Genomic DNA, 14,772 nt, shown 5'->3' on the forward strand with positions numbered 1-14,772 from the left:
GCTCAGCGTAATGAGCTGCCGGGGTGCTGCAGCTGCAAAAACAGACTTTTCTGTGCTTAAAGGGGGTGAGCACTTGTATAATTGAACATCAAGCCAATATATCACAAATATGGGAGTTTAATGGGACCAGGGTGATACTCAGGAAGAGGCAATAAGAGTTAATAAGAAGAAGATAAGCAGAAGCAGACAAAGTATTCCCTATTGTGGAGGAACAGGGATTCACAAAAGAATGCACTGTATATAAAAATATATGCAAACATTTATGTTTGAGAAAGCCATGCACTATATTGCATAGTTTTTATTTAGTTGTGTTTTAAAAATTATTTTTATTTCCTTTTGTTGTTTTCCAGAGACCGGAGTTAAAGAACCCCACAAGATGGGATATACATGAGTCTGACCGAAATGGCTGAGTTGTGGCCCAAAGATGCCAAGCATTGGCAGTTTGGTGCGCTTTTCAAGACCGTTTTGAAAATTTATTAACCAGTCACCTTCCTCCCCGTCTTCTTGTCCTCCAGTAAGTCCTCCACACTGCCACTAGAGTTTAGAGGCAAATCCTGGATGGTTTAGATCGCTATCAATTGCGTAAAAGAGAAAATTGCAAAAGTTTAATGCCTTTTGTAATCTCTTCCCAAACCACTTTCCAAATTCTTTCATGGTCTGTTTCTCCACACACAGGCTACACCTATCTAGTCTTCAGGGATTATCTGGATCAGACTGTGCGAGCTTCCCCATTTCCATCTCTTTTCCGGACCCTAACTCACACCCTTCAGGACATGAGCCGACCGATCACTGGCTTTTTCAGACCTCCATGCCTTAGCATGTGCTGTTCCTTCCATCTGGTCCTCCAGTGGTATGCTGGAGCTGGCTCTTACTAGCTCAGGCACATCTCTGGTCCCAACTCTGTTCAGTGGCATCACGTTGGTACCTTGAAATCTGTCACAGTAGGAAAATGTACACCATGGAAATTAGCAAATCTTACACATCAGGGCTTTTTTTTTTTTTTTTCCCTCCCTCCTGGAGTTCTGGTTGTTAAACATTCACTGGCACACCATTGTCATCTCCTACTCTTTGCCTGGAAGATTCCTCCTTCTCCTCCAAGATAGAGTGCTTCTCTGTGACGCTTTCTTTGACTTGCACAGAGGAACAGGGAGAAAAAAGCAACTCCTCTGTGCTGAGCATCTGGGTTGGGTGCTTTACATACCTAATTCTCATGTCTTTATTAAAGCATTTTATCATATTATAATTATTTGTGATTGCCTCCTTGATAAGTGCTAAGTGCAAAGATTGTAGTCTACATTGATCTTTAAAACTCCAGGGACCTTGAAAGTATCTTTTATAAATAGTGAGTTTTTAGTGAATGTCAAGTATTTGATTAAGTACAAAGTAGGAGGAAAACAGGATTGCTTTGTTTCATCTGTCTCTGTTCTCCCAAAGAGTACTCCCTCACACCACAGTCAAAGCTGAATATTTGAACAATGTCTTCTGCTGGGTGAATTTTTAAAATCCATAATAAGCAGGGGTGCTGGGTGGCTCAGTTGGTTAAGCGTCTGCCTTCGGCTCAGGTCATCATCTCAGGGTCCTGGGATCGAGCCCCGCAAGGGGCTCCCTGCTTGGTGGAGAATCTGCTTGTCCTTCTGCCCCTCCTCCTGCTCATACCCTCTCTCAAATACATACAATCTTTTTTTAAAAAAAGTAAATAAAATCCACAATAAACAAATTTATACAAAGGTATCATCAAGAATAATACTTGTGGCATTTTTACAAATGTAGAAGGGGCTATAGGAACTTATATAGAAAGATGGAAATTTTAGGTCTCTGGGAGGCAGGTGGGGACGGTGGTTTTGGTCAAAGGCGCTTTTTAGTGACCTCTCTCGTTAAACCTGTGAGGGCAGAAGATGAGCTCAGCATAGTAGCTGCCTGAAGTATAGACTTTATAAGGTAGCTACCACCACCTGCATCCTCATTCTCTTCTTCATCGTCATCATCGTCATTGAATACTAGTGACGGGCAGAGCTTGGCAAAGCTATGAAACCATCTGATTGACTTGAAGGTGTTTGAAAGCCTGCAAGCTCCTTGTTTCGCCCTCTCATTTTTCTTTAAATTTATTAAAGCATCAAAACACTGTGAAGAAAACTTTTATTCCCCCTGTGGCTGTTAGGATGCTTTGTAAATATGACTCACCCACCCTCACCTGCCAGTGAGAGAAATAGACAGTAAGTATTACTGTGATCCGATCTGAATAGATGGGGTAAAATGATTGGCTGAAAGGACCTTCCCTGTAATTATTCAAGCCAACTTAACCAAAAGCTCGGATGTAGAGGAACGATTATTTCACACTCCTTAAGAAAGCAAACAGTCTTTGCAGAAGCAACAGTAAAGTTTCCTGCTGTATTCTGATCTTAGTGCCGCAGTAATAACTATTTTGCAGCAACAGTGAAGTATTCTGGTCTTATTGCTCATTGGCCTCTGTCCGAAGGCCAGAGAGTTGTAGCAATAAAATCAGAATAGACATTACTGTGGGCTGCAAAGGGTGCTTCACGGCAGAGGTGAGGCCTGGAGCACAGGTAGGGATAGATTATAAAGATTGTCCTGAGGGAAGAAAGTTAACTGGGGTAAATGTTTACAATAGCATTTCCTGCTCTGGGCTTTGCAAAAATGGCATTTGGCAAGGAACATTCTAAGACCGAAGAAGTTTGGGAAATGCTGCATATATCCGTCTTGGATTACATTATGTATTACATGCTCTGAGAACACCCAAAGCGAAGAACCCTGATTAGCTTTGTTTCACCTAAGTTTCCCAAATGTGCTTGATCGTAGAATCTGCTTTTGGGGAATACCTATTAACACCTTTCAGAATGCTCAAGTCCCATGGAAGCTCATTGGGACACACTAACTTACAGGATGATGTTTCTGAAAACTATTATTTATTGATGCCTTTTTTGAGACCTCAAAAGAGTCCATCTCATCCTCAGATCACACTACCTTATGATCACAATTTGAACCAGGCTTCTCTTGTATTGTATTTTTCTCCTTTATCACCAACCCCCCACTCCCCACCTTAAGTACCCACTTTCATATGTTTCCTATGTTCCTTAAATATGCCTTTCTTATAAATATAGTATTTTGTGTATATACACTTTATGTATTATTTTTTCCCACTATTTTTTTCTCACCCAGTACTGTGTTTTAAAGAGCTAAGAATTGGGCGCCTGGGGGCTCAGATGGTTAAGCGTCTGCCTTTGGCTCAGGTCATGATCCCAGGGTCCTGGGATCGAGTCCCACATCAGGCTCCCTGCTCCTCGGGAGCCTGCTTCTCCCTCTGCCTCTCTCTCTCTCTCTGTCTCTCATGAATGAATAAATAAAATCTTTAAAAAAAAAAAAAGAGCTAAGAATTGTTGTCCATCATCTAATTTGTTGCTTTATCTGCTGCACAGGATTCCACAGTATGCAGCCTACCTACTTATTCATCCATCCCTCCACTAATGGACACCAAGTTTGATGGCACTGGGGGCCTTGAGCCTGGGACACCAGAACAGACAGAGAATGTGATATCTACTGGACAAATAGTTTGAACAGTTTTCTTCTATTTAATAAATTAAAAACCTGGCCAATTTTGGCAAGCTGACCTAATCAAGTCCTGGTAATTACGAACAGTGAATTTCGGAAGAAGCAACCTTCAGATAATTTGCTAGAACAGGGACTGCTGATCGCTTGGCCAAATCTGCCATCCAAAACTCTCAACTTTATGCAGTTTTCCAGACTGTGCCCTTGACCTTAAATATGACTGTTGAAAATGAAACATTTTCTTAAAAATGCATAAAGGGAAAGAAACAGTCCATTGTAGACTTGTGGCAAGTGGGCTTGAGCTGGAGCTTGAACAGTGCCCAGCTGAGCAGGTCAGGGGAGCAGGGGAGTTTGGAATAAGGTCCTGAAGAGTCTCATGGGAAACCAAGAGTCTCATGGGAAACTCCTACTGAGACACCTTGACCTTCTCTCAATTACCCACCCCAGGACCATCCAGTTCCCGTTTAGTGCACTAAACAAAGTATTTAATATTAGCAACCCCCTACTTCAGGTAGAACTATGGAAGAGAATCGTAGCCATTTGGGGGAGTCGGAAGAATGCCAACTTTAGAGGAAGCTCCTGATGATGTTGAACAGGAAGTATCATCTAGTTCAAGAACTTCTTAGCAATAGAGGAAACTCTTCCAGGTAATTGAAGTACCTGGAATTTGTCCTCAACTTAGAAGCTTTTCACTTCCTTCAAAGAGTGAGTGATTGCAAAAGCCCTCTCAATACTCTACCGAAGTACTGAGGGACCCTGAGAGCTGCATTTCCAGGCAGAGCAGGTGACAAGATACCTGGTTTCAGCCTAAACTGTGAAAAATACATATTGAAAGAATTGAGATTTCCTACATTCCAGCAGTATGTGGATTCCTGCCATAGCCCATATTCATGAATATTATTGCCAAAGAGATGGCTGAACTTAGAGAATGAACTTTATGTACAAATGGAGAGCAAATTTTCTGCAGATGGGATTAACAGCTATTGACAGCACAAACTCTTGGGTGAGGGAGAAAAGGTTTACTGGACAACGGAAGGAAAGGAGCCGAGTTGAACCACAGAGAGAGACTTCTGGATCAGAATATCTAAGGGTTTTTACCAATTTACATAAGAGGGAGGATGGGTTCCTATAAAAACAATTGTGTATTATTCGAGGTGTTGCTTCCTGCCCTTGGCTCAGTAGCTCCATGTCTAGAATGTAGGAAGCACTCAGTAATAGTTTTTAGAATGAATGAATAAATGTAAGCAGCTTCAATTTAACTGGTGGCTGTTGCATAGAGTTCTTTTTATTTATTTATTTGTATTATTAAGATCTTATTTTTTTAGGGGCACCTGGGTGGCTCAGTCGTTAAGCGTCTGCCTTTGGCTCAGGTCATGATCCCAGGGTCCTGCGATTGAGCCCCGCATCGGGCTCCCTGCTCAGTGGGAAGCCTGCTTCTCCCTCTCCCACTCCCCCTGCTTGTGTTCCCTCTCTCACTGTCTCTCTCTCTCTGTCAAATAAATAAATAAAATCTTAAAAAAAAATCTTATGAGTGCCTGGGTGGCTCAGATGGTTAAGCGTCTGCTTTCGGCTCAGGTCATGATCCTGGAGTCCTGGGATTGAGTCCTGCATCCGGCTCCCTGGTCAGCAGGGAGCCTGCTTCTCCCTCTGCCTCTGCCTGTCTCTCTCTCTCTCCCTGTCTCTCATGGATAAATAAATAAAATCTTTAAAAAAAATAAAAATAAATTTTAAAAAATCTTATTTTTTTAGAGCATGTTTAGCTTCACAGAAAAATTGAGGGGAAGGTACAGAGATTTCCCATATGCCTCCTGTCCCCATTACCAATATCCCCCACCAGTGTGGTACATTTGTTACAATTGATGAACCTACATTGACACATTGACACATCATCATCACCCAGAGTCCATAGTTTATCTTTGTATTCACTCTTGGTGTTGTACATTCTGTGGGTTTGGACAAATGTATGATAATATATATCCACTATTATAGTATTGTACAGAGTATTTTCACCATACCCCAAATCCTCTGTGCTCCACCTATTCATCCCTGGCCTCGTCCCCCGACAACCACAGATCTTATGATTCTAGATGGAATCATCCACCATATAGCCTTTTCAGATTGGCTTCTTTTACTTAATAATATGCATTAAAGTTTCCTCCATATCTTTTCATGGCTTGACAGTTTATTTCTTTAGTGCTGAATAATATTCTATTGCCTGGATGAACCACAGTTTATTTATCCATTCTACTGAAAGGCATCTTGGTTGCTTCCACATTTTGGCAATTATGAACAAAGCTGCTAGAAACATCCATGGGCAAGTTTTTGTGTGGACATAAGCTTCTGATAGCTTTTGATTCTTTTGGGTAAATATAGGACCAAGAAGCACAATTGCTGGATGGTGTGGTAAGTGTATGTTTAGTTTATAAGGAACTGCCAACCTGTCTTCAAAAACAGCTGTACCAAGTTCATTTTATTATATACATTTATAAAGTTTTTTTAAATTTTATTTTATTATGTTATGTTAATCACCATACATTACATCATTAGTTTTTGATGTAGTGTTCCATGATTCATTGTTTGCATATAACACCCAGTGCTCCATTCAGTTCGTGCCCTCTTTAATACCCATCACCAGGCTAACCCATCTCCCCACTCCCCTCCCCTCTAGAACCCTCAGTTTGTTTCTCAGAGTCCATAGTCTCTCATGGTTCATCTCCCCCTCCGATTTCCCCCCCTTAATTTTTCCCTTCCTACTATTACATTTATAAAGTTTTAAGTCAGGGCATCTGGGTGACTCAGTCGGCTAAGTGTCCGACTCTTGGTATCAGCTTGAGTCCTGATCTCAGGGTTGTGGGATTGAGCCCTGCGTTGGGCTTCCCGCTCAGGGGGAAGTCGGCTTGGGCTTCTCTCTCTCCCTCTGCCCCTCCCTGTGCTCTCTCTAAAATAAAATAAATCTTTAAAAAAATGCTGTAAGTCAAAGGACCCCTTTAGATACTTATGTGATCCACACCTAAAAACTGTAGTCAAGACTAGTGGCCACAATGAAAAGACCAGGTGAGCAGCCAACTTACAGAAGGAGGTCTTAACAAGGCTTATTTTTGGTAGGATATGTTGCATGTTGGGTTATCTGTGGGCGGGGTGGGGGGGCGGGGGGCAAATGTTGGGCCTAGTACGCCTGCTGGATTATTGGATTAGATTCATTTGATGTCTCTTAAATCAGAGGAACAAACACCCCGCTGTCTCAAGTGTGAGATTTCCATGTTCATGTCCTCAGTTCAGGGCCTCTTCCTCCGTCCCAGTATGATATAGTCAAACGAGCTGTGCCTGGAGGCAGTGCCCAGCCGCATCTGTGACTGTAGCCAAACACAACCCAAGCTCGCCAGATGTTTCAGCAGAGCACACAAGCCATCTGTTCACTTGGCACTTTACTGATGCATATGGGAAAGGGGACAGATGCGAGGGCCTGGCTCCCAGCCCCAGCAACGATAGTAATGACTTAAGAGGAATATTTATTTTGTATATTTACTCAGATGTTTGGAAATGAGCTTCAGAAAAATCAATAAAAATAACACAGACTGTGGGGGAACTTGAAGATAATCAATTCCTTCTCCCTGGTGTTGAACTATAATTATCCCATAACTCTATGCATTTTGAAGGGGGAAAAAACCTTTCTTTACTTAAGTGTTTCTACTTAAGCATGAGTCTAAAATGCAATCACTCTCTTTCTCTCTCTCTTGCCATATATATATGTATATATGTGTATATATATATATACACATACCCGCACACATAGATCTATGCAATATCTATATACACACATATACATATAAATCTGTATGTATTACCCATGTACGTATACAGATATCTACTTCAACATCTTATTGGGCATATGGGGAGATAGAGAAAATAGAAATTATAATCTTTGTCCATTGCTGAGGAAGATTTTTATCTTAAGGCACTCAGAAAGTTCTACTAGTTAACCCCTTCTGCTAGGGGTACTTATTAGAGTGGTCTGCATGAAGGGTCAGAATACCTGGACTCCCCCACCTCCCAACCAAGCTCTACAAAGAAGTGCTAACCTTGTAGACCTCATTAATGTTTCTGGATTCAGCTTCTTTAGTTGCACAATGAAGGGGTTGGACTAAAGGGTCCCTGAGGACACGGCTGCTTCTTACATCCTGGGACTGACTCCCTTCTTGGCCAATATCTCCCCTCTGGAGCATCTGCGTGAGGAGTGTGTGGACGTCGGTGGTCTTCATGCCATCTGGCATTCTACGTAGGAAGGAGTGCAGAGGCCCCCCTGCATCCATGCCCCCATCCGTTGGTAACACTCTGAGTTCCTTTAGGGGAGCCACCCCTGCCCCTACTCCCTGTCCCTGTGCTCTGGGTGGGGCTCCGACCCAGACTCCGGGACAGGCCTGGATATCAGGGTCCCAAATCCTCCAGGACCCAAGACCAGTCTGGTCAGAATGAGTCCCAGGACTTGGCCTTTCTACCTGAGCCAGGAAGGATGTGAAGCTGGAGGAGCCACGGCGATGTCATCAGCAGGGGGCACCTGTCTCAGAAGTGAGCCAACACGGAAGCAGCAGAGCCCTAGCGGTGGGGGAACCTACAGGTCCTGAGGACATAGTTAGAGTGCCTGAAGCCTTGGCCTTCTCAGTTTCTTGAGCCAACAGGCTTTCTTATCGGGGTTTCTATCTTATGCGGGAAGAGCCTGAATATGTTCGTGCCCCAAATCTCGTTTCACTAACACCCAATTGTATTAAAAGGGGCTCGAGAATTTCAAATGCTAACAGCAGTTGTCATAGACCCTGACATAGCAAGGCGGTTTCCCTGCATTCACTGTCTACTTGAGCTTCTTCAGGTATTTTGAATGTTTTACATGAAAGACATGTAAATAAGATCATGGTCAAAAGCAATACAAGAAAGTTAACTCAAACACCTTTCAAACAGCATAATAAAACCTCAAGAAATGAGTTAAACCAGTGCCCCTGCTGCCCTACAGGAGCCCCACGGAAGCCCCCATCACCCCAGTCCACTGAAAGGACTGGCAATGACTAGGAATCAGTGGGAGGCTCAGATGAACGAGCGATGGCTTCTGTTTTGTGACACCGAATTGCTGGAGAAACATTGCAAAATATTCGTCAATGGGCAGTATCTTGTTTTCATCTTATTTTGCAGTCGTTAACACAAAAGTTAAATCAGGAGAAGAACCTGGGAAAGAAATCAGTGCTCCTCAGCTTCTCCATTATTGCTTTGCTTTTGTGTTTGATTTTTTTTTTTTTTTTGGTAGTGTACTGTTTTGATTCCTTTCTTATTTCCTTTTCCATCTTTTTATGTTTTGTTTATTTGTTTTTAGTCGTATTCTTAGTGGTTAGTCTGGAGATCATAATTCAACTCTTAACCATACAACAATCAGTTTTGAATTCATACCACTTTAGCTTCAATAGTATATCAAAACTCTGCTTCTGGAGAGCCTGGGTGGCTCAGTCGTTAAGCGTCCGCCTTCGGCTCAGGTCATAATGCCGGGGTCCTGGGATCAAGCCCCGCATCAGGCTCTCTGCTCAGCAGGAGACCTGCTTCTCCCTCTCCCACTCCCCCTGTTTGTGTTCCCTCTCTTGCTGTGTCTCTCTCCGTCAAATAAATAAATAAAATGTTAAAAAACCCCAAAAAACCAAAACCTCTGCTTCTGTGCAACACCATTCCTCCTTTATGTTGTTATTGTCACAAGTTACATCATTATACATTGTGTGCCCGTTAACGTACATCTATGATTATTGTTCATGCATTTGCATTTTAAACCATATAGAGGATAAATGAGTTACCAACTAAAATATAATACTGGCTTTGTATTTACCTTGGTAGTTCTATTTACCGGCGCTCTTTATTTCTCCATATGGCTTCATGTTAGGTCCAGTATCCTTCTACTTCCACGTGAGCATTGCTTCTAGGGCAGGTCTTCAAGTTGCACATGTGAGGATGTGAAGGTGTGAATCAACCAGGGAGTTTCTGGGGAGGGCATCTAGCAGTCTTTTCCGCAGAAGCCTAGATCAGAGCACAACTCCACCAAAGGACCCCATTTTGAACTGGATTCAGAGAACCGCCAGTTTCTCCGCCCCATACAGGCTTTGACCTGGGAGTCAAGGCCTCTGAGTTATAGTCCTAGTTCGGTCCCTAACTAGCCATGTGACTTTGGACCAAATCACTTATCTTTTTTTTTTTTTTAAAGATCTTTTATTTATTCATTTGAGAGAGAGAGAGAGAGCAAGCAAGAGCATGAGCAAGGGGAAGGGGCAGAGGGAGAAGCAGGTTCCCCTCTCAGCAGGGAGCCCCATGCGGGACTCGATCCCAGGACCCTGGGATCATGACCTGAGCTGAAGGCAGACACTTAACCGACTGAGCGACCCAGGTGCCCCCAAATCACTTATCTTATTGGGGGTTTTTTTCCTTATTTGTAAAATTAGGTGTTCTAAATCAGGTGGTCAAAGCTTTTCCGTAGGTCAGGTAGTATTTTGGACGCCACAGGCCATAAAGTCTCTGTAACAAGTACTCAACTCCGCCGTTGTTGTGCAAAGCTGCCATAGACAATTGGTAAATGAATAGCTGTGTTCCAATAAAACTTTATTTATGAAAACAGGAAGCAGGCAAATTTGGCCTGTGGACCAGAGTTTGTCAGCCCCTAACAGTCCTTCCAGCTTTAAAATATAGATCTGATGATCTGCACTGTCGTTATGGGTATCTTTTTACTCCTTCACACCATTCTAGAACATTCTCTCTATCAACAAACACACAATGGCAAGAATCCGTGAGCACTATTTACGTACCTATAGACCAAGCATGTTTTTTTGTACTTATTTATTCCTCACAACAAGACTACTAGGTGAATACTATTATAATCACCAATTAAGTAAGAAGGAATGAAGATAAGAGAAGTTCCCCACCAGGTCCCAGGCCATAGTGCTGGCAATAGCAAGAAGCAGGCCAGTAGGCCTCCAAAACCTTTGCTCTGTTTTCTCCATCTCAGGTCTCCTAGCTTAAAGGGTTTTAGCACAGTAGAGAATCCAGTTTTCTTGACAGGGAAACAAAAACTTTAAATATACTAAAGATTAAGCCACAGACATTCCACACAGACTGTCTTTTAATTTATAAACAACTGAAGTGATCAGTTCCTGACTTAAAATGCTATCTCTCAAGATGCAAAGCTGGCAAAAGAATATCTTGATGCCCTCAAAAATCTCCCCATCCTGAACCCTTTTACACTGTTGGTGGGAATGTAAGCTGGTGCAGGCACTCTGGAAAATAGTATGGAGGTTCCTCAGGAAGTTAAAAACAGAACTCCCCTGGGCGCCTGGGTGGCTCAGTCGGTTAAGCGACTGCCTTCGGCTCAGGTCATGATCCTGGAGTCCCGGGATCGAGTCCCGCATCGGGCTCCCTGCTCGGCGGGGAGTCTGCTTCTCCCTCTGACCCTCCTCCCTCTCATGCTCTCTCTCTCTCATTCTCTCTCTCAAATAAATAAATAAAATCTTAAAAAAAAAATTTATAAAAACAGAACTCCCCTATGACCCAGCAATTGCACTACTGGGTATTTACCCCAAAGACACAGATGTAGTGAAAAGAAGGGGCACATGCACCCCAATGTTCGTAGCAGCAATGTCCACAATAGCCAAACTGTGGAAGGAGCTGAGCTGTCCCTCAACAGATGAATGGATAAAGAAGATGTGGTTCACATATACAATGGAATATTACTCAGCCACCAGAAAGGATGAATACCTACCATTTACATCAACATGGATGGAACTGGAGGGGATTATGCTAAGTGAAATAAGTCAAGCAGAGAAAGACAATTACCATATGGTTTCACTCATATGTGGAATATAAGAAATAGTGCAGAGGATCATAGGCAAAAGGAGGGAAAACTGAGTGGGAAGAAACCAGAAAGGGAGCCAAACCAAGAGTCGAGAGACTCTGGACTCCAGGAAACAAACTGAGGGTCGTGGAAAGGGAGGTAGGTGGGGAGATGCGGTAACTGGGTGATGGGCATTAAGGAGGGCATGTGATGTGATGAGCACTGGGGTTATATACACAACTCATGAATCATTGAACACTACACCAAAAACTAATGATGTACTGTATGTTGGCTAAATAAAAATTAAAAATTTAAAAATCTCCCCATCCTTCTGGCAAGACATATGAAAGGATTCGTGAACAAAATACAATGCCAAATGAATTACAGTAGAAGCGTCTTTTTTTTTTTTTAAAGATTTTATTTATTTGACAGAGAGAGACTCAATGAGAGAGGGAACACAAGCAGGGGGAGTGGGAGAGGGAGAAGCAGGCTCCCCGCAGAGCAGGGAGCCCGATGTGGGGCTCGATCCCAGGACCCTGGGATCCTGACCTGAGCTGAAGGCAGACGCTTAACGACTGAGCCACCCAGGCGCCCCAGTAGAAGCACTTTTGATTTTACTCCTCACTGACAGCACTTGCCAGACAGCCCAACATTTTCCCTCAGTACCACCCTGCCCACAGCACTCTGAGTACCTCTCCAGAGCGGAACCCTTGGGCCCTGTGTTAGTACCAATGAAACTGCAGCAAATTACCACAGACCTAATGGCTTAAAACAACACCCTTCTGTGATCTTACAGCTCTGGAGGTCAGAAGTCTGAAATCAGTCTCACTGGACTAAGGGCAAGGTGTTGGCCAGGCTGATTCCTTCGGAAGTTCTGGGAGGAATATCTGTTCTCTTGCCTTTTTCAGCTTCTAGAGAGCTTCTGTATTCTTGTTCATGGCCCCTTCCTCATGTCACTCCGACCTCTTGCTTGCATAATTACACATTATACCACCAACTCTGAACCTCCTGCCTCTGTCTTATAAGGACCCGTATAAGAGATTATGTTGGGCTCATCCAGATAATCCAGGATTATCTCCCCATCTCAAAATCCTTCTCTTAATCACATCTGCAAAATCCTATTTGCCATGTTGACATTGAAAGTAAAACAGCCAGTTGTTTTACCAGCAAAATGGGCTTATTTGAGAATAGCAAAGGATTTGCAATTCAGAACAAGCAAGCTATAGCAAAAGCCATAGGCAAGTCCAAAGGAGAGGAACGCTCTTTTATAGAGGAAAGGGGGAAGTTGGGAAGGCTTTTATAAACAAAAAGTCCATTGGAATAAACTGGGAGTTCAAATTGTACTGGCTTTTCATAGGCTGAGTTGTGACTGTCTATCATCGGGCTGTTGCCAGGCAAAGAGAAAAATCTTCCTTTCTCTTGCTGGAGTAGTAAGGTAGTATGAACTAGCAACATGCCTCTCTTCCCGTTGAGGTCCCTCATTGCGGATTCTTCCTGTTGGGGTCTGTCGTTGGTATCAAGTGGTAGTGCCCGAGGGCTCCCCCTTCTGGCCTCCGGAGTCTATGTTAAGTGAGGTTTCCCTTCATGAATTTTCGTAGCCATATAAGGTAGTACTCATAGGTTCCTGGGATTAGGAAAGGGGCATCTTTGGCAGGTTCCTCCCCACCCCCCGCTTCCTCTCTCACAGATGAATCATACTCTTAGCAACCGTTGGTTGTGTTTGTTTCCAGCCCTCTTTTGGGGCTTGTTCTCGTAACTACCTAATTTAACTTGAATATTAGGAAGCCAGTGAAATCTGGGGGCAAAAAGACCGAACTGCAATGTCTATGGAACGAGTTAAATAAACTAAGGCAAGTCACTTTAAAAATGTGGTCGAGTTAGGTGTGGCCAGGAAATCTGCAAATTTGAGAAAAAAAATGTCAGACCCAATAGAATTAAACCATGTGCGACCGGAGCTGCTGTGTAAGAAAGCTGAAGCAGAGCACTTCTCAATGGAGACCGACTTGAACAGGTCTCAAGCAACAAAAAAATTGGTCAGCAAATGTGTATTTAGATGTTTTTAGTAAAGTTTAAAGCAGGTACATTTAAATTATATTCCCACTTTACTAAATGTTAACTAACCAATGTCTCTCCAGTCTTATTAAATTTGATTCAGGTCTTCAGAGATGGTATTAATCATTTAGGGCTGCAAAAATTGGGGAAGAAGCTTTTATCAAAAGAGTGGGGCTTAAACTACTCCTTGTAAGTTATGTAGGATCTGAATCGGTGATTGGGGGGGCACATGGGATGAAACAGCATATTCACAACTGTCGGGTAGAAGTAAGTAGGAATGATTTTTTTTTTTTTAAAGTAATCTCGGGGTGCCTGGGTGGCTCAGTCGTTAAGCGTATGGCTTCGGCTCGGGTCATGATCCCAGGGTCCTGGGATCCAGCCCCATGTCGGGCTCCCTGCTCAGCGGGAAGCCTGCTTCTCCCTCTCCCGCTCCCCCTGCTTGTGTTCCCTCTCTTGCTGTGCTCTCTCTGTCAAATAAATAAATAAAATCTTTTTTTTTTAAGTAATCTTTACACCCAATGTGGGGCTCGAACTCACGACCCCGAGATTAAGAGTCGCATGCTCTATGATGTTGATCAAATGTCTGACCTGAAATGAAATGGAAAAAAAAAAAAAAGAAAGAAAAGAAAAGAAAAAAAGGGGAAAAAAAAGAAAAAAAGGGGGAGAGAAAAAAAAAGAGTCGCACGCTCTTCAGAATGAGTCAGCCAGGTGCCTTAGGAATGATCATTTTAACCCCTGAGGTAGAACCGTGATTGTTTGAGTGGATCTCATTCCAGCAGCATCAGCAACATCAGGAAGCTGGCTAGAAGTTTGGACTGTCAGGCCTCACCCCAGACCCACCGAGTCAGAATCTACAATTTAACAAAATCCCCAGGTAATTTTATTTGCATATAACCTGTGACAGGGGCTGTTTTAGAGAAAGCAGGAATCTTCTTAAACTGAACCGAAGAGTTAATATGGTACACCAGGACAGAATGGCAGCTGAGTTTATGAAGTACCTACTATGAGCCAGGCAAACTCCCAAGTGCTTTGCAAACCCTGTCTTACTTAATTCTCAAATGTCCCAGTCTTGTGAAATAGAGGTGATCTTTATTCTCAATAATGAAACAATCTTCTCTGCTCTCTGTGATCCCTTCAGTTGAACTTGGTATCAAGAATGCATTAGTGTCTCAAAACCTCAAATAATTGCTTTTTAAAATTCAATACATAAAATATTTTTACATAATATTTTTTACTCCGTTTGTTCCCTGGGTTGCAAACTCTTACGGTTGGGATGACCTCAGATGCCTTGATAATTTCAACCTATGAGA

General features: G+C 42.9%; 1 non-coding gene across 1 annotated transcript; it reads left to right on the plus strand.

The window, feature by feature from the left end:
* The first annotated feature begins 14,023 nt into the window (after positions 1-14,023).
* LOC118015488 lies at positions 14,024-14,081 on the plus strand. The gene has a single exon (XR_004680654.1). It is a non-coding gene; the product is annotated as a small nucleolar RNA SNORD78 (small nucleolar RNA).
* Positions 14,082-14,772: the final 691 nt, after the last annotated feature.

The sequence above is a fragment of the Mirounga leonina genome, unplaced genomic scaffold (assembly GCF_011800145.1).
Source record: "Mirounga leonina isolate KUSES-001 unplaced genomic scaffold, KU_Mleo_1.0 Mir_165, whole genome shotgun sequence".
Classification (NCBI taxonomy): Eukaryota; Metazoa; Chordata; class Mammalia; order Carnivora; family Phocidae; genus Mirounga; species Mirounga leonina.